The following is a 25806-nucleotide window of genomic DNA, read 5'->3' as shown; positions in this document are numbered from 1 at the left end:
GATGACAGAGGTATATCCTTGGGCTTTAAACACCAAGGATTCTTCATTCACTTGAATGATCAACTCTCCTCTATCAACATCAATCACAGCCCTTGCAGTGGCTAGGAAGGGTCTGCCAAGGATGATGGACTCATCCATGCTCTTCCCAGTCTCTAGGACTATGAAATCAGTAGGAATGTAATGGTCTTCAACCCTTACCAGAACATCCTCTACAAGTCCATAGGCTTGTTTTCTTGAGTTGTCTGCCATCTCTAGTGAGATTTTTGCAGCTTGCACCTCAAAGATCCCTAATTTCTCCATTACAGAGAGGGGCATGAGGTTTACACTTGACCCTAAGTCACACAAGGCCTTCTTGAAGGTCATGGTGCCTATGGTACAAGGTATAGAAAACTTCCTAGGATCCTGCCTCTTTTGAGGCAGTTTCTGCCTAGACAAGTCATCCAGTTCTTTGGTGAGCAAAGGGGGTTCATCCTCCCAAGTCTCATTTCCAAATAACTTGTCATTTAGCTTCATGATTGCTCCAAGGTATTTAGCAACTTGCTCCTCAGTGACATACTCATCCTCTTCAGAGGAAGAATACTCATCAGAGCTCATGAATGGCAGAAGTAAGTCCAATGGAATCTCTATGGTCTCATTTTGAGCCTCAGATTCCCATGGTTCCTCATTGGGGAACTCATTGGAGGCCAGTGGACGTCCAGTGAGGTCTTCCTCAGTGGCGTTCACTGCCTCTTCTTCCTCCCAGGATTCGGCCAAGTTGATGGCCTTGCACTCTCCTTTTGGATTTTCTTCTGTATTGCTTGGGAGAGTACTAGGTGGGAGTTCAGTAATTTTCTTGCTCAGCTGACCCACTTGTCCTTCCAAATTTCTAATGGAGGACCTTGTTTCAGTCATGAAACTTTGTGTGGTTTTGATTAGATCAGAGACCATGGTTGCTAAGTCAGAGGTATTCTGCTTAGAACTCTCTGTCTGTTGCTGAGAAGATGATGGAAAAGGCTTGCTATTGCCAAACCTGTTTCTTCCACCATTATTGTTATTGAAACCTTGTTGAGGTCTCTGTTGATCCTTCCATGAAAGGTTTGGATGATTCCTCCATGAAGGATTGTAGGTGTTTCCATAGGGTTCTCCCATGTAATTCACCTCTTCTATTGAAGGATTCTCAGGATCATAAGCTTCTTCCTCAGATGAAGCTTCCTTAGTACTGCTTGGTGCATTTTGCATTCCAGACAGATTTTGAGAAATCATATTAACTTGTTGGGTCAATATTTTATTCTGAGCCAATATGGCATTCAGAGTGTCAATCTCAAGAACCCCTTTCTTCTGACTAGTCCCATTGTTCACAGGATTTCTTTCAGAAGTGTACATGAATTGGTTATTTGCAACCATTTCAATCAGTTCTTGAGCTTCAGTAGGCGTCTTCTTCAGATGAAGAGATCCTCCAGCAGAGCTATCCAAAGACATCTTGGACAGTTCAGAGAGTCCATCATAGAAAATACCTATGATGCTCCATTCAGAAAGCATATCAGTGGGACACTTTCTGATCAATTGTTTGTATCTTTCCCAAGCTTCATAGAGGGATTCTCCTTCCTTCTGTCTGAAGGTTTGGACTTCCACTCTAAGCTTACTCAATTTTTGAGGTGGAAAGAACTTTGCCAAGAAGGCATTGACTAGCTTTTCCCAAGAGTCCAGGCTTTCTTTAGGTTGAGAGTCCAACCATGTTCTAGCTCTGTCTCTTACAGCAAAAGGGAATAGCATCAGTCTGTAGACCTCAGGGTCAACCCCATTAGTCTTAACAGTGTCACAGATTTGCAAGAATTCAGCTAAAAACTGATGAGGATCTTCCAATGGAAGTCCATGGAACTTGCAATTCTGTTGCATTAGAGAAACTAATTGAGGCTTGAGCTCAAAGTTGTTTGCTCCAATGGCAGGGATAGAGATGCTTCTCCCATAGAAGTCGGGAGTAGGTGCAGTAAAGTCACCCAGCACCTTCCTTGCATTGTTGGTATTGTTGTTGTTTTCGGCTGCCATGAGTTCTTCTTCCTTGAAGAATTCGTTCAGGTGCTCTAAAGAGAGTTGTGCTTTGGCTTCTCTTAGCTTTCTCTTCAAGGTCCTTTCAGGTTCAGGATCAGCCTCAACAAGAATGCCTTTGTCTTTGCTCCTGCTCATAAGAAAGAGAAGAGAACAAGAAAATGTGGAATCCTCTATGTCACAGTATAGAGATTCCTTTAGGTGTCAGAGGAAAAGAAAAGTAGAAGACAGAAGTAGAAAATTCGAACTTATCAGAGAAAATGGAGTTCGAATTTTGCATTAAGGGATAATGTTAGTCCATAAATAGAAGGATGTGAGAAGGAGGGAAGTCACTTTCGAAAATTAAGTGAAAAATAATTGAAAACATTTTTGAAAAACATTATTTAATTTTCGAAAATGAAAGTGGAGAAGAAATCAAGTGATTTTTGAAAAAGATTTTGAAATTAGAAATCAAAAAGATTTGATTGAAAACTATTTTGAAAAATATGTGGTTTAGGAAGATATGATTAGTTTTAAAAAGATGTGATTGAGAAAATATGATTTGAAAAACATTTTAAAAAGATTTGATTTGAAAATTAAAAACTTGACTAACAAGAAAAGATATGATTCAAACATTAAACCTTTCTCAACAGAAAAGGCAACATACTTGAAATGTTGAATCAAATCATTAATTGATAGTAAGTATCTTTAAAAATGGAAAGAAATTGGTTTTGAAAAAGATTTGATTGAAAAATTGATTTGAAAAAGATTTGATTTTGAAAAGATTTTGAAAACTTAGAAAAAATTTGATTTGAAAACAAAATCTTCCCTTCTAGCCATCCTGGCGTTAAATGCCCAGAATGGTGCACATTCTGGCGTTTAACGCCCAAAATGCTACCCGTTTGGGCGTTAAACGCCCAACCAGGTACCCTGGCTGGCGTTTAAACGCCAGTCTGTCCTTCTTCACTGGGCGTTTTGAACGCCCAGCTTTTTCTGTGTAATTCCTCTGCTGTATGTTCTGAATCTTCAATTCTCTGTATTATTGACTTGAAAAGACACAAATTAAAAATATTTTTGGATTTTTAATAATAAGGAAAAATCAAAATGCAACAAGAATCAAATAACAATGCATGCAAGACACCAAACTTAGCAGTTTGTATACTACTGACACTAACAAAATGAAAATGCAAATGAGACACTCAAGTCAATAGAATTCAAAGATCAGAGCACGAAAATCATCAAGAATTACTTGAAGATTCTTAAGACACATGCATGAATGCAATAAGAACAGAAACGTGCAATTGACACCAAACTTAACATGAGACACTAGACTCAAACAAGAATTATTTTTGGATTTTTTTTTGATTTTGTAATTTTTTTGTGTTTTTCGAAAATTAAGTGGAAAAAGATATCAAAATTCTTAATGAGAATTCCAGGAATCAGTGCAATGCTAGTCTAAGACTCCGGTCCAGGAATTAGACATGGCTTCACAGCCAGCCAAGCTTTCAAAGAAAGCTTCGGTCCAAAACACTAGACATGGCCAAAGGCCAGCCAAGCCTTAGCAGATCACTGCTCCAAAAGCAAGATTGATGAAAATCAACAAGCTCTTGTGGTGATAAGTTGAAACCTCGGTCCAATGAGATTAGACATGGCTTCTCAGCCAGCCAGACTTCAACAAATCATCATGAAACGCTAGAACTCATCTTTAAGAATTTCGAAAAAAAATAAATACCTAATCTAAGCAACAAGATGAACCTTCAGTTGTCCAAACTGAACAATCCCTGGCAATAACGCCAAAAAATTGGTGTTGTTGCCGGATCTTGGCACTGATGTTACCAAAAGCTTGCTCAAAACTTGAACAATCCCCGGCAACGGCGCCAAAAACTTGGTGCGCGAAATTGTGAACAATACTTTTTCACAACTCTCATAATCCCCGGTCATGAACCCCAAAAACTTGGTAGTTCAATACCATGGCATTACACAACTTCGCACAACTAACCAGCAAGTGCACTGGGTCGTCCAAGTAATAAACCTTACGCGAGTAAGGGTCGATCCCACGGAGATTGTTAGTATTGAAGCAAGCTATGGTCATCTTGTAAATCTTAGTCAGGCAAACTCAAATAGTAATGGTGATGAACGAAAATAACACAAAGGTAAAGATAGAGATACTTATGTAATTCATTGGTAGGAACTTCAGATAAGCGCATGAAGATGCCTTCCCTTCCGTCTCTCTGCTTTCCTACTGTCTTCATCCAATCCTTCTTACTCCTTTCCATGGCAAGCTTAAGCAAGGGTTTCACCGTTGTCAGTGGCTACCTCCCATCCTCTCAGTGAAAGCGATTGCATATGCTCTGTCACAGCATAGCGGAATTCATCTGTCGGTTCTCAATCAGGCCGGAATAGAATCCAGTGATTCTTTTGCGTCTGTCACTAACGCCCCGCCTTCAGGAGTTTGAAGCACGTCACAGTCATTCAGTCATTGAATCCTACTCAGAATACCACAGACAAGGTTAGACCTTCCGGATTCTCTTGAATGCTGCCATCAGTTCTCGCCTATACCACGAAGATTCTGATCTCACGGAATGGTTGGCTCGTTTGTCAGACGAGCACTCGGTTGTCAGGCGATCAACCATGCATCGTGCAATCAGGAATCCAAGAGATATTCACTAGAGCCTTGATCGCTTGTAGAACAAGAGTGGTTGTCAGTCACTTTGTTCATGGGTGAGAATGATGATGAGTGTCACGGATCATCACATTCATCAAGTTGAAGAACAAGTGATATCTTGGATAAAGAACAAGCGGAATTGAATGGAAGAACAATAGTAATTGCATTAATACTCGAGGTACAGCAGAGCTCCACACCTTAATCTATGGTGTGTAGAAACTCCACCGTTGAAAATACATAAGCATAAGGTCTAGGCATGGCCGAATGGCCAGCCTCCCAATAATCTAAGAACTAAATGTCCAAAGATGATCAAAGGATCTAAAACAATCCCCGATGTCAAAATACAATAGTAAAAGGTCCTATTTATAGAAAACTAGTAGCCTAAGGTGTACAGAAATGAGTAAATGACATAAAAATCCACTTCCGGGCCCACTTGGTGTGTGCTTGGGCTGAGCAATGAAGCATTTTTCGTGCAGAGACTTCTCTTGGAGTTAAACGCCAGCTTTTATGCCAGTTTGGGCGTTTAACTCCCATTTGGGTGCCAGTTCCGGCGTTTAACGCTGGGATTTCTGAGGGTGACTTTGAACGCCGGTTTGGGCCATCAAATCTTGGGCAAAGTATGGACTATCATATATTGCTGGAAAGCCCAGGATGTCTACTTTCCAACGCCGTTGAGAGCGCGCCAATTGGGTTTTTGTAGCTCCAGAAAATCCACTTCGAGTGCAGGGAGGTCAGAATCCAACAGCATCTGCAGTCCTTTTTAGTCTCTGAATCAGATTTTTGCTCAGGTCCCTCAATTTCAGCCAGAAAATACCTGAAATCACAAAAAAACACACAAACTCATAGTAAAGTCCAGAAAAGTGAATTTTAACTAAAAACTAATAAAAATATACTAAAAACTAACTATATCATACCAAAAACATACTAAAAACAATGCCAAAAAGCATACAAATTATCCGCTCATCAGTAACCCGTAGCCGGACCATTTTCACCGAGAGGACGGATGGTAGCCATTGACAACAGTGATCCCCCAATATACAGCTTGCCATGGAAAGGAGTACGCATGACTGGATGAAAGCAGTAGGAAAGCAGGGATTCAAAAGGAACAAAGCATCTCTATATGCTTATCTGAAATTCCTACCAATGAATTACATAAGTATCTCTATCCTATTTTATGTTTTATCTGTCTTTTAATTATCAACTCCCCATAACCATTTGAATCTGCCTGACTGAGATTTACAAGATGACCATAGCTTGCTTCAAGCCAACAATCTCCGTGGGTTCGACCTTTACTCACGTAAGGTATTACTTGGACGACCCAGTGCACTTGCTGGTCAGCTACGCAGAGTTGTGAAGAAAGTGTGTGAGATCACGATTTCGCGTACCAAGTGCATCGCTCAATAAACGAGTTAACTTGTGTGCTAAGAAAGCTATGACCATCAAACATAAGATTATAAAAGTCGAAATAGTGTGCCAGAGATACAAAATAACCCGCGAAGTCAAGACTGGCCGGAGAATATTTTCACACAAACACACACACACACACACACACACACACAGACATATATATATATATATATATATATATATATATATATATATATATATATATATATATATATATATCCAAACCCAAATGTACATAAAAAAAATCCTGCTTCTCCATAAACCTCTAGGAGGATCAAAAGAACAAGTTATACGGAGAGAGAGAGCTAAGTATATATATATACATCACTGTACAACAAAATAACCCAATAACCACTTCGCCTTAGGGGTCCAGATGCCTAACGAGATGCCACTCGACTTGCATCTGAAAAACAAAAACATAGTATGGAATGAGAACCGGAGGTTCTCAGTATGGTAAAGGTGTCACACACATAATATATAAGGTACTGGGAATGCCAGAAGCAATCCTAGAACACGGACACTCAGATTATAGAGCTTAAAGTATTAAACAGAAGCCATAAAAGGTGGTTTTCTAAGAGTATCTAACCCTAACTTAACTTAACCTTAATCTAAGTCACATACTGCCAATCCTCTATACCTCCAACTCCATCATGCATTTCACAGACAAATGAACAGATAAAGGCAAGTACAAGAAGGTTACAAATACTGCAGGTAACAAATATACATTTAGCATGGCAAGTACATTTAGGCACACCCAGTTAAAGCACAAGCAAATAATTCAAGTAATATGCATATGATGCATGCCTATCCTATGGCTGATGAGGCTCATCTGTCGATTATCCAGCCAACCCGAAAAGTCTGAAAACCTTAGACTGTCCCTCGACGTGCATCCCCAAGAGTCTATGCATAGCTTTTAATCAAATAATCGATATTGCTTAATGGGGGGTAACATTCCCAGGAATTTATAAGTGCCTGGTCACCCTTACGTCATAGGGTCTGCAGATTATCGAGTTTTCAACCTGGTACACGTGGTGGCAAGCCACGGCACTCTATCCAGGGAATCTCGTAGCTCAGATAATTTAAACATTCAAGCCAAGTTTCATGCATAAGCATTCATTTGATTATCAAGTCAAGTACAATACATAATTATCCATAACATTTCATAATCAATTCATCACTTTTCAGCTTCACTTTATCTCCAAGTTATCCCCATTTTCTAACTTCATCTGATTATCAGGTGTAATACTATTATTCATGACTAAAGGAATGAAAATAGAGGTTTAGAGGTTTGAAATATAGTTTAAAACATTAAAAATCATATTTGCTGAAATAGGGTCTACGCGTACGCATGGCTCACGCATGCGCGTGGGGATGTAAAACTGAAGCTTGCACGCGCGTCCCTTGTCATGCGTACGCGTGGGTGAAAACTTTATGTCACGCGTGCGCGTGGACATGCTTGTTTGCTCCTTACGCGCACGCATGGAACTAGTCGAGTACGCTTTGCCAAAAATCTAGCCCACGCGTACACGTGGGCATACGTTCTTTAAAAAAAAAAAGGCAGATGCAGTAGCAAAGTTGCAATAGCAGGGAAGCAAAGCTGCTAAGACAGAACAGTTTATGGGTGCAACTTTCAAATTCCGATAACGTTTTTGATTTACAATATTTTTCACCCGTTCTTCGAGTGGCATAAACATCACGAATCCAATTTTCATTTTAAAACAAGTTGAAAACAAATTGAGGATCCGAAAGCTAAGTTATGCCTCGCCGAAATTCGGCCAAAAACCAACCTTTGCAAAAATACCCAAACCTCAATTTTTAATAAAAAAACTCCATTCTATTCTTTGTTAAATTTTCCAAACCCAACACCATATACCAATAACAAAACTCGCCACAACTTTACACCATTTATCAACTACCATTCAATAACACTAAACAATTTCATTTCTCAACAATTCCATCAAGCTTTCATTCAATGTTATTGTAAATGTATAATCAACCAATCAACCACATTTCTTACCAACATCAACATAAATAATAATCTCTACCACATATTCAAATCACTAATTATCCAACAAGAACTAACCAAATATATTCATCAACAAATTCCTAAATATTCAATATACACTTGCATTCTAACTTATACTATAGTCATCTAGCCTAAGTTTTCACAGAACATTATATATTAAATACAAGAATCTAAACCATACCTTGGCCGATTTCTACGTAGCAACCAAAGCAATTTATTTAAAACCAAGGCAGCCCCTCAAAACTCAATAAACTCTAGGCTCAGCTTCCTCCAAGTTCCAATATTCACAATTTCAAGATCCAATTATTTATTTTCAACCTAATACACATTTATAACACATATATATCCAATTTAATACTCAAAGCTCAAATTCAAAGAAATTGAAATAGAATTACGGTATCCTCACCTTACCCAAACTTCACATAAGCATGAGTGAACGTTTTCCTCAAGCTAATTGGATCCTAAAACATCAAAGAGTAAAGAAATTCAATACCCGTACCATATTTTCAAGAATTGGGGGAAAGGAGTGGCTGGGAGTATTTAATGACTTACCTATAAAATTGTTCTGATAAAAACATAGAGTTCGACGTAGTGGATGCGTGGCCGCGGCGATTGAAGCTCGGACGGAGAAGTTACGGGATTTGGAAACTAGCGTAAGGGTTCGGGAGTGTTTCTCTTCTTCTTGGAGCTTCAGCTGCGTTTTTGCTGGAATGAGGGAGAAGAAAGGCTTGGGTTCATTTAATAGGTTGGTCTGGTTGGACCGACGGCCCGATTTGGGCCCGGTTCAATCGGTTTGGCCCGTTCATTCCAATCTTGGACCGTTTTCTTCGAAATTAGTGTCAAAATTCTCGTTTCGATGAGCTCTATCCTAATTTAATAGTATTTTTTGCCTTTCTAATATTCTTTATTAAAAACTAATTTATTGACTAATTATCTACTAATTTAACGGGGTTTACATCCCACCCACCTAACAAAGAATTTTGTCCTCAAAATTCGAATTTAGTTACCTGAAAAGAGATGTGGGCAGTCCTTCCGCATATCTAATTCAAGTTCCCAAGTGTGTTCCTCAATACCAGCTCAAATTCAAGCTACTTTGACCAATGATACTTCCTTCCCGCGCAATTATTTAACACTAGTTTGTTAATTCTCACCGGAATTACTGGAAGTGTTAGATCTTCTCTTACTTGAATCGGTTCTAGTTTCAGAACATGACTTGCGTTAGGAGTATACTTCCGAAGCTGTGATACATGAAACACGTCGTGTAAGTTCGAAAGATACGGCAGTAAGGCAATTCTATAAGCCACTTGCCCAATTCTTTTTAGGATCTCAAACGGCCCAATATACCGGGGATTCAGTTTCTTAGTTTTAATAGCTCTTCCTACTCTAGTGGTTGGTGTAACTTTTAGAAAGACATGCTCCCCTTCTTTAAATTCCAAAGGCTTCCGCCTTTGATCAGCATAGCTCTTCTGACGGCTTTGGGCTATAAGTATTCGACTACGAATCTTCTTTATCTGTTCAGTAGTTTCAGCTATCATCTCAGGCCATAACAAACTTCTTTCTCTAGTTTCATACTAACATAGCGGAGACTGACATTTCCTGCCATACAGAGCCTCATATGGAGCCATTCCGATGCTCGCATGGTAGCTATTGTTATAAGCAAATTCCACTAACAGCATATACCGATCCCAGCTTGCCGGCTGGTCTAAAACACAAGCCGTTAGCATATCCTCCAAGGTCTGAATAGTTCTCTCTGACTGACCATCTGTCTGAGGGTGTTACGCAGTACTCAAACTTAACTGAGTCCCAAATGCACGCTGAAAAGCTCCCCAAAACCTTGATGTGAAATGAAGATCTCTGTCAAATTTAATGGTAGAAGGCACGCCGTGCAACCTGACAATCTCTTTGATGTACATTCGGGCCAATTCTTCCATTGTGCAACTTATTCGGATGGGGAGAAAGTGAGCTGATTTTGTCAGTCGATCCACAACCACCCAAATAACGTCACAACCAGACCGGGTTCTAGGCAAACCTATCACAAAATCCATTGCGATACTCTCCCATTTCCATTATGGAATCTCTAAAGGTTGAAGGGTTCCTGATGGTCTCTGATGCTCAATATTAACCTTATGACACGTTAAACATTTAGATACATGCAATGCGACACCATTCTTCATCCCTGGCCACCAGAAAATCGCTTTCAGAACCTGATACATTTTGGTACTCCCTGGATGAATCGAGAACCCGCTCTTATGAGCTTCCTTCAAGATACTTTGTCGCAGGTCTCTGACATCTGGCACAATGATCCGGTTGTTGAACCTCAACAAACCATTTTGACCTTCTAACACTCTCCACTATTTTTCCTATTCAACTACTGGTAATACCTTACGTAACGCTTCACTATCTTAATGAGCTTTCAGAAGTTCTGATTTAAAATCACTTGAAATCTGTAACTGACTTAAACACAAAATTTCAGATTCTTCTCTAACCCCCAAATTCAAACCTTGAAATGCCTTTAGTAATTCTTCTTCCTGTAGCATCATCCAAGCTGCATATAAAGACTTTCGACTCAAAGCGTTTGCCACAACGTTCGCTTTTCCTGGATGATAATTCAATTCAAAATCATAATTCTTCAAAAGCTCCATCCACCTCCTTTGACGCATATTCAACTCTTTCTGCTAAAAAAGATAATTCAAACTATTATGGTATGAGAAAACATAAAACTTAATGCCATAGAGATAGTTCTTCTAGATCTTTAAAGCAAACACAATAGCAGCAAGTTCTAAATCATGTGTCGGATAGTTCATCTTATGTGGCCTTAATTGCCGTGAGGCATACGCTACAACATTCTGGTGCTGCATCAGAACTCACCCTAAACCCTTTAATGATGCATCACAGTACACTTCACACGGTTCACTTGGTTCAGGCAATACTAATCCAGGTGCAGTAGTCAACATGTGCTTCAATGTTTGAAAACTCTCCTCACACTACGGAGTATAGACAAAAGGCATATCCTTCCTAGTCAACTTAGTTAAAGGTAAGGCGAGCTGCGAAAATCCCTTAATGAATATCCGATAATACCCCTCCAAACCTAGGAAACTCCTAATCTCTGTCACTGAAGTTGGTCGCTCCCAATTCATTACTGCTTCCACCTTAGCAGGATCCACGGCTATTCCCTGCTTACTCACCACGTGAACGAGAAACTTCACCTCACTCTTCCAGAACTCGTATTTAGATATCTTAGCATATAACTTCCTGTCCCTCAGAATTTGTAGCACAATTCGCAAGTGATCAGGATGCTTCTCTTCAGTCTTAGAGTAAACAAGAATATCATTAATGAAGACAATAACAAACTTGTCCAGATACGGCCGAAAAATTTGTTCATACAATCCATGAATACTGCTGGATAGGGGTGGCAGGAGTACCCGAACCCGCGTGTACCTGACCCGCCCCAACCCAGTCGGGGCGGGTTTAAAACCGACTCAAAGCGGGGTGGGTTTTGATCGGGGCGGGTGGATGAGCGGGGCGGGGCGGGGTCGGGGTTAGGCTAAACCCGCCCCTACCCGCCCCGGAGTACATATATTTATATATACACAATTTAATGTTTTAGGGTTCCTTATCCTCACAGCCACTGAGCCACTATCTTCATACTCATTTACGTGTCCCTTCAGCCCCAACCCTAGCAGAGAAGAGCGAAGGAAAGTCACTTCCTCTTCTCCCCAGACCCCAATGAACCTCAGATCTAGCAGAGAAGAGCGAAGGAAAGCCACTTTCTCTTCTCCCCAGACCTCAGTGAACCTCATATCTGGTCACCTTCACAGCTTCATTGCGCTGTCGAGTCTTCCGTCGAGCTTGTCGCCATTGCTGCGCTGCTGTCTTGCTGAGCCGAGTCGCTGCCACTGCGGTGTCGTCTTGTTGACCTTCTTTGCTGCGCTACCGAAGCTACTGAGTACTGAACCAGTGAACCCCTCTTTCTCACCGTCTTCCTCCAACACGTAAGTTTCCCTGTCTCTGTGCTTCCCTCTTAGATAATATTTTTTCAGGGCTCTTAAATGTCCATATCCTGCTTCTTGGTTATAAAAATGTGAAGTTAGAAACATTGGCATCAAGGTATCTATTCTATTGGCTACTGATATGGTGATTTCTTTTATTTAGATTTATCACGTTGTCCATAAAATGTGGAGCATGCAGGCAACTTGCATAAGAGGAAGATTGATTAAGATCTTTAATTTTGTCTATCTTGTCAAGCAAGAGCTTAAAAGAATTTAAATTACATTCTTTTAAGGGGTACTGTTGAATTGCATTGCTTAAAACTATAGTTCCAATTATTGGTACTGGTTTTTCATCTTTCGTATGAATGCTGGTTTTTCCAACTTATTATTTAAGATGATTTGTACATGCTGTTGCTAACTTGATAACTTTTTCTTTCATTGCATTCTAGTGTACTTCTTTTATTCATTACTTTATTTATTTATTAATCTAAATAGCTCAAAATTGAGGATGGCATACTGAGAATCTATATTACCTCCATTGGACATCAAAGCTTTTATGTTGTTTTACCTAGCTTTTTTCTAAGTATATTCTCATTAAATTAATGTGCTGCTTCGGGTATATTTGAAACATGGGCATAGATTTGTAAATAATTTGAATTTGATTTGTAAATAACTTTATTCTCATTAAATTAATTTTATTTGTAAATAATTTGATTTGCTTCTATAGATTTACTAAATTGTATTTAGTATTTAAACTTTTATAATATAATGTGGTTGATATCTCTCTGTAATTGTTTTGATATATATGTCTCGGTGTAGCTGTTATCTGGTAAACTATCTTATGCTTAAAGTCCATACTCCAATTATTTTCCATGAAGGTTTTTCTGGATATATGTACTTCACCAACTACTGATAGTTACTCAGAAACTTTTTTTTTATTTTTTCATCATTTTGTTGATAAAAAAAGGTGGCATAGCTTCAGATCTTGACTGGTAGCTAGGAAATTATTCTCCTAAGTTTTAAACGAATATAAATTCAAATATATAATTTATTTTCAAAAACATCAAAAAGATATATCAAGACTGGATTCTGAGTGTCTTGAAACTTTGGCAACTAGTTTTCATTAGTACTAGTGCATTGGTGCACCATTGAGATACAATAATGGATTCCATGCTTAAATTTTTTCCCCATTGAGGTTCTCTTCTTTTTTTATTTAGCAACTTACGAGCTTGATGGGGTTAAAGTTTTGAACTTTTGTGCTGTTTAGTTCAATTTCTATGTCAATTTGTGTTCAGTTCATATAACGAAAATACTTTATATGATTTGTGTTTTCAATGTAGGTTTGTTAAGATAATTTCATGGCTAGTAATACTAGAGAAGACACACAAAAAAATAATGTTGCTCCTACCGATAATGAAGTTGAAGTTTAGAGTAATGCTAATCCAACTTCAGAAACTCCACAACCAACGGATAATAATGCCTCAAATCCAGAAGGATCAACTCTTGTTGAAGGTGACAATAAGGCTAATGTTAAGAGTACTTATTGGGAGTATTTGATCGATTCAAAGTTGAAGGTGAATGGAAGGCAAAATGCAAATTTTGCAAGAGTGTGCTTAATGCAAATCCAAAAAATGGTACTAAGTCATTGAGAAACCATGTGGACCGCTATTGTAAGAGAATAAAAGTGGTGAACTCAAGGCAATCATCAATTATTGAATCACTAGCAAAACAAGCACATGTGCAAAAGGTAAATGACGATGGCTTTGTGTTTGATCTTTCAAAGACAAGAAAATGTGTTACCGAAATGATTGTCCTACGTGAGTATCCTTTAAGTTGTGTGGACCACCATGGACTGAGGCGAGTGTTTGCATCAATGCAACCAACATTTAAAATACCTAGTCGTAACACGGTTAGGAAAGACATCTTGAAGATGTTTGCGGATGAGAAGCTGAAGTTAACTCTTCAACTAGATGAAAATGATAGCAGAGTTGCAATAACAAACGACATGTGGACTTCCAATCAAGAAAAAGGTTACATGGTTGTTACAGCTCATTATATCGATAGTTCGTGGAAGTTGCAAATGCGCCTATTGAGGTACTTCAAAAGCTTCATAAACTTCTATATATTGTGTTGTCTTTGTATGTTGACATCTAAAATGCATGCATGTTTGTTTTATTTTTCAGCTTTTGTTATGTTTCTTGTCCCCATACAAGTGAAGTTCTTACTCAAACATTGATGAAAATATTGTTAGAATGGAATGTTGATAGAAAATTGTCTACTGTTACATTGGATAATTGTTTTACTAATGATGCTATGATAGATGAATTGTTGGTGCGGCTAGATTCTTCATTCTTGATGTTGGGGGGTAAATTATTGCATATGTATTATTGTGCTCATATATTGAATTTGATTGTGAAGGATGGTTTGAGTATAATTAAGGAAAGTATAGAAAAGATTCGTAGTAGTGTATTGTATTGGACTGCGACGCAGAAAAGGAACAAAACTTTTGTGAGTTGGTGTGCTAAAACAATGATTCCATTTACTAAGAAATTGGTTCTTGATTGTCCGACTAGGTGGAACTCAACTTATTTGATGTTAGACACTGCATTGTTGTATAGAGTTGTCTTTCCTAGGTTGAGGCAGAAGGAACCCCAATATAAAACTGTGCCAAGTAATGAGGAGTGGGAACTTGCCAAGGAAATATGTGATAGATTGAAGTTGTTTTATGATGTTACTCAACTGTTTTCTGGTTCTAATTTTTTACTGTCAATCTTTATTTTACTCTGGTTTGTAAAATAAAAGTCTCATTGGATGAATGGCAACTTTCTAGTAATTCTTTAATTGCTAATATGACATCTAGCATGAAGAAGAAATTTGAGAAGTATTGGGATGAGATTAATGGTATTATGGGTGTTGCTGCTATTTTAGATCCTAGGTACATGATAGTTAGGGTTGAATTTCAATTTAAAAAATGTATCCAGATCCAATAGAATGTTCCAAGCAAGTTGACAGAATTCATCAGTTGTGTAATGAGTTGGTTAATGAATACTATCAAAAAATGAGTTCTGATGTGTCACATGTTGGTACAAAAGAAGTTGATGAAAGTGGAAATATAAGCTTATTTGGGGGTGATGATTATATGGTGTATCTTAAGAGAAGAAAGATGACAAGGGGTTCATGTGTGAATGTTGAGTTTGATCATTATCTTGAGGAGAAAATTCATCCTCCAAATGATCCTAACTTTAATGTTTTGAAATGGTGGAAGAACAATCAAATGAAATTTAAAGTTTTGGCAAAAATAGCCAAGGATATATATGCCATTTCGGTATCCACTGTTGCTTCTAAATCTGCTTTTAGTACAAGTGGTCGTGTGATTTCTCCTCATCGCGGAAAGCTCAAAGAAAGCATAATTGAAGCTTTGATGTGTGGCCAAAGTTAGTTGTGGGCAGCTTTAGGTAATAAAGGTGACATATTACTTAATATTCATTTATGTTAATTTTTTACACAATAGTAATTATTTTATTAATTACCATCAATTTTGATTTTTAGGTTTAAATCTTGACCTTTAAATATTTAATGATGAAGAAGATGTGGAAAGTGATCAAGAATGAGGATTGAAGACTTTTTAATATTTTAATGATGTGATTTCTTTATGTTTGTATTTTAATTTAGTTATTTGACATTGTATGAACTCTTTTAAATTTCATGTTATTTGACATTGTATGAATCTTATGTTTGTATTTTAATTTAGTTATGAATTTTAAGTTTGTATCTTAATTTATATATGAATGTGTAATAATTAAAATGTCATTTAATTTTTATAGGGGCGGGTAGGGGCAGGGCGGGTACCTGTGGGGGCGGGTTAGGGTAGAGTAGCCTACTATCCGCGGGTAGGGGTGGGGCGGTAGTAGTGGAATGCAAGGAGGGCAGGGCGGGGTCGGGTAGGGCAAAAACCCGTCCCTACCTGCCCCATGCCACCCCTACTACTGGAGCATTAGTTAACCCAAAAAACATCACCGTATACTCATAATGACCATAACGTGTCTTGAAAGCAATTTTCGAAATATCCTCATCTCTAACCCTTATCTGATGATACCCGGATCGCAGATCAATCTTAGAAAACACACCAGCACCATGTAACTGATCCATTAGATCGTCGAATCTAGGTAGCGGATATTTATTCTTCACAGTGATCTTATTCAATTGCCAATAATCGACACACAAGCGCATACTTCCATCCTTCTTCTTTACTAGTAACACTGGCGCTCCCCACGGAGAAACACTTGGTCGGATAAAATGCTTACTGATGAGCGTATATTTTATACGCTTTTTGATGGTATTTTCATGCAGTTTTTAGTATGCTTTAGTTACTTTTTAGTATATTTTTATTAGTTTTTATGCAAAAATTACATTTCTGGACTTTACTATTAGTTTGTGTGTTTTTTTGTGATTTCAGATATTTTCTGGCTGAAATTGAGGGACCTAAGCAAAAATCTGATTCAGAGGCTGAAAAAGGATTGCAAATGCTGTTGGATTCTGACCCTCCTGCACGCAAAATGGATTTTCTAGGGCTATAGAAGCCCAATTGGCACACTCTCAACTGCGTTGGAAAGTAGACATTTTGAGCTTTCCATCAATGTATAATAGTTCATACTTTGGTTGAGATTTGATAGCGCAAACTGGCATTTAAACGCCAGTTTTTTACCATTTTCTGGCATTAAACGCCAGAATTGGCATAAAAGTTGGAGTTAAACGCCCAAACTGGCACCAAAGCTGGTGTTTAACACCAGGAATAGCCTATGCACGTGAAAGCTTCAATGCTCAGCCCAAACACACACCAAGTGGGTCCCAAAAGTAGATTTCTGCACTATCTATCTTAGTTTACTCATTTTCTGTAAACCTAGGTTACTAGTTTAGTATAAAAACTACTTTTAGAGATTCATTTTGTACCTCATGACATTTTACATCTGAATTTATATCTTCTACGGCATGAGTCTCTAAACCCCATGGTTGTGGGTGAGGAGCTCTGCTGTGTCTCGATGGATTAATGCAATTATTTCTGTTTTCTATTTAATCACACTTGTTTCTATTTTAAGATATTTATTTGCACTTCAACATGATGAATGTGATGATCCGTGACACTCATCACCATTCTCAACTTATGAATGTGTACCTGACAACCACTTCCGTTCTACCTTAGATTGAGTGTGTATCTCTTGGGTTCCTGGTTCACGAGTTTGATTGCCTCTCTTAACAACACAGTGTTCAAATCTGTGCAACCAGAGTCTTCATGATATAAGCTAGAATCAATTCGCAGCACTCTTGAGATCCAGATAGTCTAAACCTTGTCTGTGGTATTCCGAGTAGGATCTGGGAAGGGGTGACTGTGACGAGCTTCAAACTCACAAATGTTGGGTGCAGTAACAGTGTGCAAAAGGATCAATGGATCCTATTCCAACACGAGTGAGAACCGACAGATGATTAGCCCTACAGAACCCGTAGTTGGACCATTTTCATTGAGAGAACGGATGGTAGCCATTGACAACGGTGATCCACCAACATACAGCTTGCCATGGAAGGAGCCTTGCGTGCGTGAAGAAGACAACAGTAGGAAAGCAGAGATTCAGAAGACAAAGCATCTCCAAAATCTCAACCTGTTCTCCATTACTGCATAACAAGTATTATTCATTTCATGTTCTTTTACTTTTTACAAACAAAACTCTTTTCATTATTAATCTCCTGACTAAGGCTTACAAGATAACCATAGATTGCTTCAAGCCGACAATCTCCGTGGGATCGACCCTTACTCACGTAAGGTATTACTTGGACGACCCAGTGCACTTGCTGGTTAGTGGCACCGGAGTTGTGAAAAGTGTGAATCACAATTCCGTGCACCACTTACCCAACAGATCTTCTAGCTGAGCCTTCAGTTCAGTCATTTCTAAAGATGACATCCTGTAAGGAGTAATCGAAATCGGATCGGCTCCAGGAACCAATTCAATAGAGAATTCAACTTTCCGGTTAGGTGAAAATTCATTAATATCATCCGGAAATACATCTGGAAATTCACATACAACCGGAATCTGCTCTAAACACCGATCATCACCTGATACTCCCACAGTTAATAACATAATACCCTGAGATTTAGTTCCAGAACAGTTTACTATCATAGAGTTCAAATAATAACTATTCACCACAACCGGCGCTTCTGATCCGTCCAGCATAAATTGTACTGATTTCTCAGAATACTCAAGCAAAACATGATTCTTAGATAACCAATCCAATCCCAAGATGAGATCAAGACCAGTCATCGGTAAACAAATCAAATCATGCACAAATTCACGCTGTTGCACTCGAAAGGGAACTTGTGGACATCATATCCTAATCACCATAGCTTTATGAGTAGCATTATACAATTTCAAATCATAACCTAAAACCACCATTCTCAATCCTAACTCATAAGCCTTTTCAAATACAATAAATGAATGAGTTCCTCCTGAATCAAATAAAGTATTTAAGATTTTACCAGCCATTTCACAATTACCTCTAATCAGTGTCTCAGATCCCTTAGCACCTGCTGTAGAAGTGATATACACTCTCCCCGGCTGCTGTACCCTACCAGTCTCATACTTCTTCTTCTCCGAACAATTATTGGCCATATGCCAGGGCTGTCCACAGAAATAGCATACCCCAAATCCTAATCTGCACGGAACTCTAAGATGATACTTTTCACACCTCTGAACAATTCAAATCCTACTGTGGCTGCTTTCCAAATCTTCTCCCCTGATTCACATTAGTATTCGGCCTTCTGTAATTACCCTGGCCCTGAGCCTGCTGTAAAACAAAGCCTCCACGCTTGAAATTCCTACCTCTCGGAGCAAAGTTCCTCCCTAAAGGCCTCTGGAAAGGTACCCTCAAACTTCCTTTCTCTGATGCTGCCTTTCTCACACATTCTTCAGCTAACCTGCTCTTATTCACCAATTCAGAAAATACTCTGATCTCCATTGGAGTAGCGAAGCTCAGAATATCGCTCCGAAGACCTCCCTCATATTTAATACACTTTCATTCAGCAAAATCTTCAGGCGTACCTTGACAAATACGAGAGAAGCGACATAACTTCCCAAACCTGCTAGTATACTCAGTAACATTCATCTGGCCCTACTTTAATTGCATCAATTCAAGTTCCTTATCATTTTTGACCGAATTAGAAAACTATTTCTTATAAAATTCTGTTCGAAAAACCTCCCAAGGAATCGCAGCAATACTGAGCCTCACCTTGCAGCTAATAAGTTCCAAATTCAACCCATTGCTCTTCAGGAACCTGTTGGGCCTACAACACCCATTCCCTAGCCTGAATCCAATTATCTACATTAGTGGGATTTGAGGTTCCTCTAAAAGTCTACTGGATCAGTCTGTAAGAACCGGGGTTTTTCCACGTAAAACCGTTTTAATAAAATAATTTTAGTATCCACAGTAGATTCCAGATTTAGAAGTTTTAATTTGAAAATATAAAGGTGAAATTTGGTTTCAATGAATTTTACTGAGTTGGAAAATGTATCTTTTTCGAAAAGTCTCCATAAACATGCGTACTGGCACTTAAGATGGCAGTACCGGCTCTAGTCTGTCCAGTGCCACGTATTTTGAAAAATAATATTTTAGAAAAATTGATTTATTATTTGGAAAGGCAATAATAATTTAGAATCGAAAACCGGACACTAATCTTAAAGGTTTTGGCCCAAAGTGGGCCAAACGGACCAAAAACACTAATGGGTTGGACCGGACCCAAACCGGGCTGAAGACCCAACATATATAAGTTTATTAAATGAGCTTTGAGCTCATTTTCCAGCCCAAAGAGAGAGAGAGAGAGCCGTGGTTTGAAGAGAATAGAGGAGAAGAGAAGAGATGATGTCACTATTCACCTCCACCTTCCGGGAGCCATAACTTGAGCTACGGACCTCCGATTGACGAGCCGTTTACGGCCACGCAAAGCTCTTGACGAGATATTCCTTTCTATCTAAAAAAATCTGGTAAGAACTCGAAACTCACTCCCCAATTTCCTGCCCTAACTTCTACATTTTTGGGGGTTTGGTTTTTGAGTAGATTTATGATTTTGGTTGTTTATGTAATCTCTAATAGCAGGTAATTGTTGAATTTTACCCGTAATCTCATTGGATGAGGTAATTCTCTTCAAACTCTTGTGGTTTGATGTTTTGGTTTGCCATAGTGTTGATTCTTGGTATGATATATGTATATGGCTTGATAGTTGGTGATTTTCGGAGGTGGTGTTGGTGCTTGAGGCTTGTTGATCTTGTTGGAATCAAGGTTTTGGTATTTTGTGCATATTGAGAATCGGCCAAGGTATGGTTTTGATTTTCTTTATGTAATATGTAATGTTTCGTAAACCTTAGGCTAGCTGACCTTAAGATAGGATTGAATGTTTTGGGTGTATGTTTAATTGTATGTGATTTTGATGTGTGAGGATAACTTGTATGATGGTGATGATGCTATGGAGTTTTGAGATGAGGAATATGTGAATTTGATGATGATTGTTGGTATTTAATGATTATGAAGTCTGATGTTGAACCTATGATTTATCGTTGTTGATACGGGTTGTTGATATGGTTGATGATTGATGATAGATATTGACGTTGTTGGTAATTTGAAGGTGAGTGTTGAGGTTGTTGGTAAATGATGTGGATTATGAAGTGATGATGATAATAAATTGATGTTTGGATTGATGAGTGTTGAAGGAATTGATAAATTGAGATATTAAATGTTGGATGTGGTATAGTTGAATAATGATGGAAGGTATGAGTTTTGATGGGAATATTAGGTTGAATTTAGCATTAGTTGAGGTGGATATCAAATGGCTTGGTTGATTGAGTAGTTGATATGGTTGAGAAATGTTTGGTATGGATTCATGAGTAAATTTTGGTATTATGTTGAGTAGGCCTTGATTTGGTTTTAAGTTGAGAGTTGTGGTAAATTGAAGTTTTGTGGATTTTGGTTAAAAATTGGTTTTTAGTAAACTTTGATAGGTCATAACTTGTGCCTCAATTTTCAAAATTTATTGAAATTTATTTAGAATTAAAGTCCATTGAAAACTCTTCAAATTGATATAAAGTTTGTAAAATTTGGATTTTTGTATAGCAAGTTATGATCATTCAAAGTTTGGTGTCAAAATCTGAATTCTGAGCTTACTGCAGAATTTGTTGATTTCTGGTATGTGCGCACGCATAGCCTTGTGCGCATGCACACCCCTACAAATTTTTAAACCTGTGCGCATGCACAGCCTTGTGCGTATGCACACGAAGGGGAAGGCTTTCGGTTGGCAGCACTAGAACAACCTGTGCGTGCACACATCCAAGGGAAATTTACAACCTGTGCGCACGCACACGTTGGGAAGGGTAATCTGTTGAGGGTACGAGCACACCTTGTGCAAGCGAATAGAATTGCAAAAATTGGTATCTGTACATACGCACACTTTTTAAAAGTTCTCTTGGGCGTGCGCACGCACACCCCTGTGCGCACGCACACCCCTGTGCGCACGCACACGCCCTGTTTCTCAAACTTAAACTTTGTTTTCAACTATTTCACCTTCCCAACAAGATTGTAAGCTTCTGTAACACCATTTTAAAACTCTTGGGCTTATTGTTGGGCATTGGATCATGGGATAGATCTTAGGAGATTTTATTTGGTTTTTCTTTGAAAAGTTAGCAAACGGAGGTTTAGGTTTCTGGTGTATTGAGGATGAGTTTGGTTGAGAGAGAAAAAAGAGTAGTGAACTCAGTGATTACTGACAACGAATTGAGAAATTGATGATTAACGAGTCGGAATGGAAAGAACTGATGATGGTTATTATGAGCTTGATGGATATGGAAGGAAAGTGTTCCAGGCACTATATCCTTGGAATGTTGAGAATTAATAATTAAAAGAGATTTGAGATGATAAATGGTGATGACCGGTGATGACTTGAAGTCGATGAACTTGTTGAATGTGGACAGTGTGCCAGGCACTATATCCTTGGGTTAAGTACGATGAGAACTCAAAAGGAATGATGATCTTGTTGAATGTGAAAAGTGTGCCAGACACTATATCCTTGGGTTAAGCATGATGGTGTGCAGGGCACTATATCCCTGGGAATGAATTATGATTGATAATCTTTTATGTTGCAAGAGTGTGCCAGGCACTATATCCTTGGGTTACGCATGCGAGTGTGCCCGGCACTATATCCGTGGGTTAATAGAGTGTGCCCGGCACTATATCCGTGGGCGTGGCAGAAAAGCTACATCCGAAAGGATATGTCTGGTTGGTAGTTATGGACCGACAAGTGATATCACAAGCCAATAGAATAGACATTCATCATATGCATCTCTTATGTGCTTGTTTGCTTTGATTACTTGAGTTTGCCTATTTGTATAATATGCCTATTTGCTTCTTGAATTACTTGTTATATATGAATACTATCTGTGATTTACTTGCTTGCATTATCTGTGTTTGTCTGGTGCTGAGGAGGATAGGTAGGCGGTGGTGATGGAGTCACATGGAGGGTAGGTTGGCGAAGGCTGTAGGATACAACGGTGTGGTTTAATATTAGTTAGAAATTTTCTAAGTCTAGATAACCCTGTTTACAGTTTATGGTTTAAGTTATTTATTTTATTAAGGCTTGGATATTCTGTATCGCTGTGAAGTTCTAGGATTGCCTCTGGCATCCCAGAACCTTATATCTTACATTGTTGGGCACTATTACCATACTGAGAACCTCCGGTTCTCATACCATATTCTGTTGTTATTTTTTAGATGCAGGTCGCAACCCACCTCCGTGAGTTACTTGGTGGTGACAGAGCGGAGGATCTTCTTTCCGTTTTGGAAGTCTTTTGATCACTTTTGTTTACTCTCTCATCTTTTGTATTTTTACATTTTCCTAGAGGTATTACTTTGAGAGAACAACATGTATAAGCTGTTTTAAATTTCTGATTTTTGTATGGTCTATATATAGCTAGCCAGCTTAAACTCCGCGAGCTGTGGCTAGATCATTACACTATTATATCCTGCTATTTTGTTATATTATGTCTATACCTTGCACTTTAAGTTAAAAGCTTAGTATGTGTTGCGCTTTTTAAATCCTATTTTTGAGCTATATCCTTCATCGGGCTCCTAGAATATATTAATTCTTCTATATATTATATGTATAAGCTTTAGACTTGTCGTAACATCTGATTAACCTTTGCTTTACGATGCGAGGTAAAACTTGGGTAATTAGGGTGTTACACAGTCCTTGTCGGCCAGGAGTAACGATGCCTATCCTACCTCTACCTCTCCCGTGACCGCGTCCGCTAGTCGACATCTGGTCTCTATACACACCAAACAAGTGATATTAAGTTGATCGGTCTCAATATCACAGGTCTAATGTATTAAGTTCCAAATGCATGCTCACAAATGTTTATGCCATATATATCAGTCAGATATCCTAATAGCACATAAACACATATACAGAGAATGCACAAAAGCACAATCAGTTCGTCTTTTAGGCTCTATAGGAACGAACTGCTCTGATACCATAATGTAACACCCTACCACACTGAGCTTTACGCTTAAGTCGTAAAACAGATGTGGTATGTTATTACGACCTCTAAAATAAAATGTGTACATGTAATAATAGAAAGATTATAATATACTAGGAGCCTTGAAGAATAAGAGAAATAGAAATCGCAAAATAAAAGCGCATCATTCAATAAACGAGTTAACTTGCGTGCTAAGAAATCTATAACCATCAAACATAAGATTATAAAAGTCGGAATAGAGTGCTAGAGATACAAAATAACAAGCTCCTAACTCAGCACGCGAAGTTAAGACTGGCCGGAGAATATATATATATATATATATATATATATATATATATATATATATATATATATATATATATATATATATATATATACACATCACTTTACAACAAAATAACCCAGTAACCACTTCGCCTCAGGGGTCCAGACGCCTAACGAGATGCCTCTTGACCTGTATCTGAAAAATAACAACATAGTATGGAATGAGAACCGGAGGTTCTCATTATGGTAAAGGTGCCACACACATAATATATAAGGTCTTGGGAATGCCAAAGGCAATCCTAGAACACCGACACTCAGATTATAGAGCTTAAAGTATTAAACAGAAGCCATAAAAGGTGGTTTTCTAAGAGTATCTAAACCTAACTTAACTTAACCTTAATCTAAGTCCCATACTGCCATTCCTCCATATCTCCAACTCCATCATGCATTTCACAGACAAATAAACAGATAAAGGCAAGCACAAGAAGGTTAAAAATACTACAGGTAACAAATATACATTTAGTATGGCAAGTACATTTAGGCATACCCAGTTAAAGCACAAGCAAATAATTCAAGTAATATGCATATGATGCATGCCTATCCTATGGCTGATGAGGCTCATCTGTCGGTTATCCAGCCAACCCGACAAGTCCGAAAACCTTAGACTATCCCTCGACGTGCATCCCCAAGAGTCTATGCATAGCTTTTTCTCAAATAATCAATATTGCTAAATGGGGTAACATTTTCGGGAATTTATAAGTGCCCGGTCACCCTTACATCGTAGGGTCAACACAGTATCGAGTTTTAAACCTAGTACAAGTGGCTGCAAGCCACGACACTTTATCCAGGGAATCTTGTATCTCAAAACATTTAAACATTCAAGCCAAGTTTCATGCATGATCATTCATTGGATTATCATGTCAAGTATCATACATGATCATCCATAATATTTCATAATCAATTCATCACTTTTCAACTTCACTTGACCTCCAAGTTATCCCCATTTCCTAACTTCATCTGATTATCAGGTGTAATACTACTATTCATGATTAAAGGAATGAAAATATAGGTTTAGAAGTTTGAAATATAGTTTAAAACGTTAAAAATCATGTTTATTGAAATATGGTCCACGCGTACGTGTGGCTCACACGTGCGCGTGGGGATGTAAAACTGCAGCTCACGGGCATATCCCTTGTCATGCATACGCGTGGACATGCTTGTTTGCACCTTACGCGCACGGATGGAACTAGTCGCGTACGCATTGCCAAAAATCCACCCCACGCATACGCGTGGGCGTACGTTCTTTAAAAAAAATAAGGCAGATGCAATAGCAAAGTTGCAATGGTAGGGAAGCAAAGCTGCTAAAACAAAACAGTTTATGGGTGCAACTTTCAAATTCCCATAACTTTTTCGATCTACAATATTTTCACCTGTTCTTCGAGTGGCATAAACATCACGAACCCAATTTTCATTGTAAAACAAGTTGGAAACAAATTGAGGATTCGGAAGCCAAGTTATGCCTCGCTGAAATTTGGCCAGAAACCAACTTTTGCAAAAATACCCAAACCTCAATTTTCAATCAAAAACTCCATTCCATTCCTTGTTAAATTTGCCAAACCCAACACCATATACCAATAACAAAACTAAACACAAACTTTACACCATTTATCAACTACCATTCAATAACACTAAACAATTTCATTTCTCAACAATTCCATCAAGCTTTCATTCAATGTTCTTGTAAACGTATAATCAAACAATCAACCACATTTCTTACCAACATCAACATAAATAATAATCTCCACCACATATTCAAATCACTAATTATCCAACAAGCACTAACCAAACATATTCATCAACAAATTCCTAAACATTCAATATACACCT

The 25806-nt window shown here is 38.3% G+C and overlaps 1 non-coding gene across 1 annotated transcript; it reads left to right on the top strand.

Annotated features, from left to right (window-relative positions):
* Positions 1-1512: 1512 nt before the first annotated feature.
* LOC112798961 (small nucleolar RNA R71) lies at positions 1513-1620 on the top strand. The gene has a single exon (XR_003200554.1). It is a non-coding gene; the product is annotated as a small nucleolar RNA R71 (small nucleolar RNA).
* The last annotated feature ends 24186 nt before the right edge of the window (positions 1621-25806 follow it).

This window comes from Arachis hypogaea, chromosome 4 (genome assembly GCF_003086295.3).
Source record: "Arachis hypogaea cultivar Tifrunner chromosome 4, arahy.Tifrunner.gnm2.J5K5, whole genome shotgun sequence".
In the NCBI taxonomy this organism is placed as follows: domain Eukaryota; kingdom Viridiplantae; phylum Streptophyta; class Magnoliopsida; order Fabales; family Fabaceae; genus Arachis; species Arachis hypogaea.
This window is presented reverse-complemented; position numbering and strand designations above follow the sequence as displayed.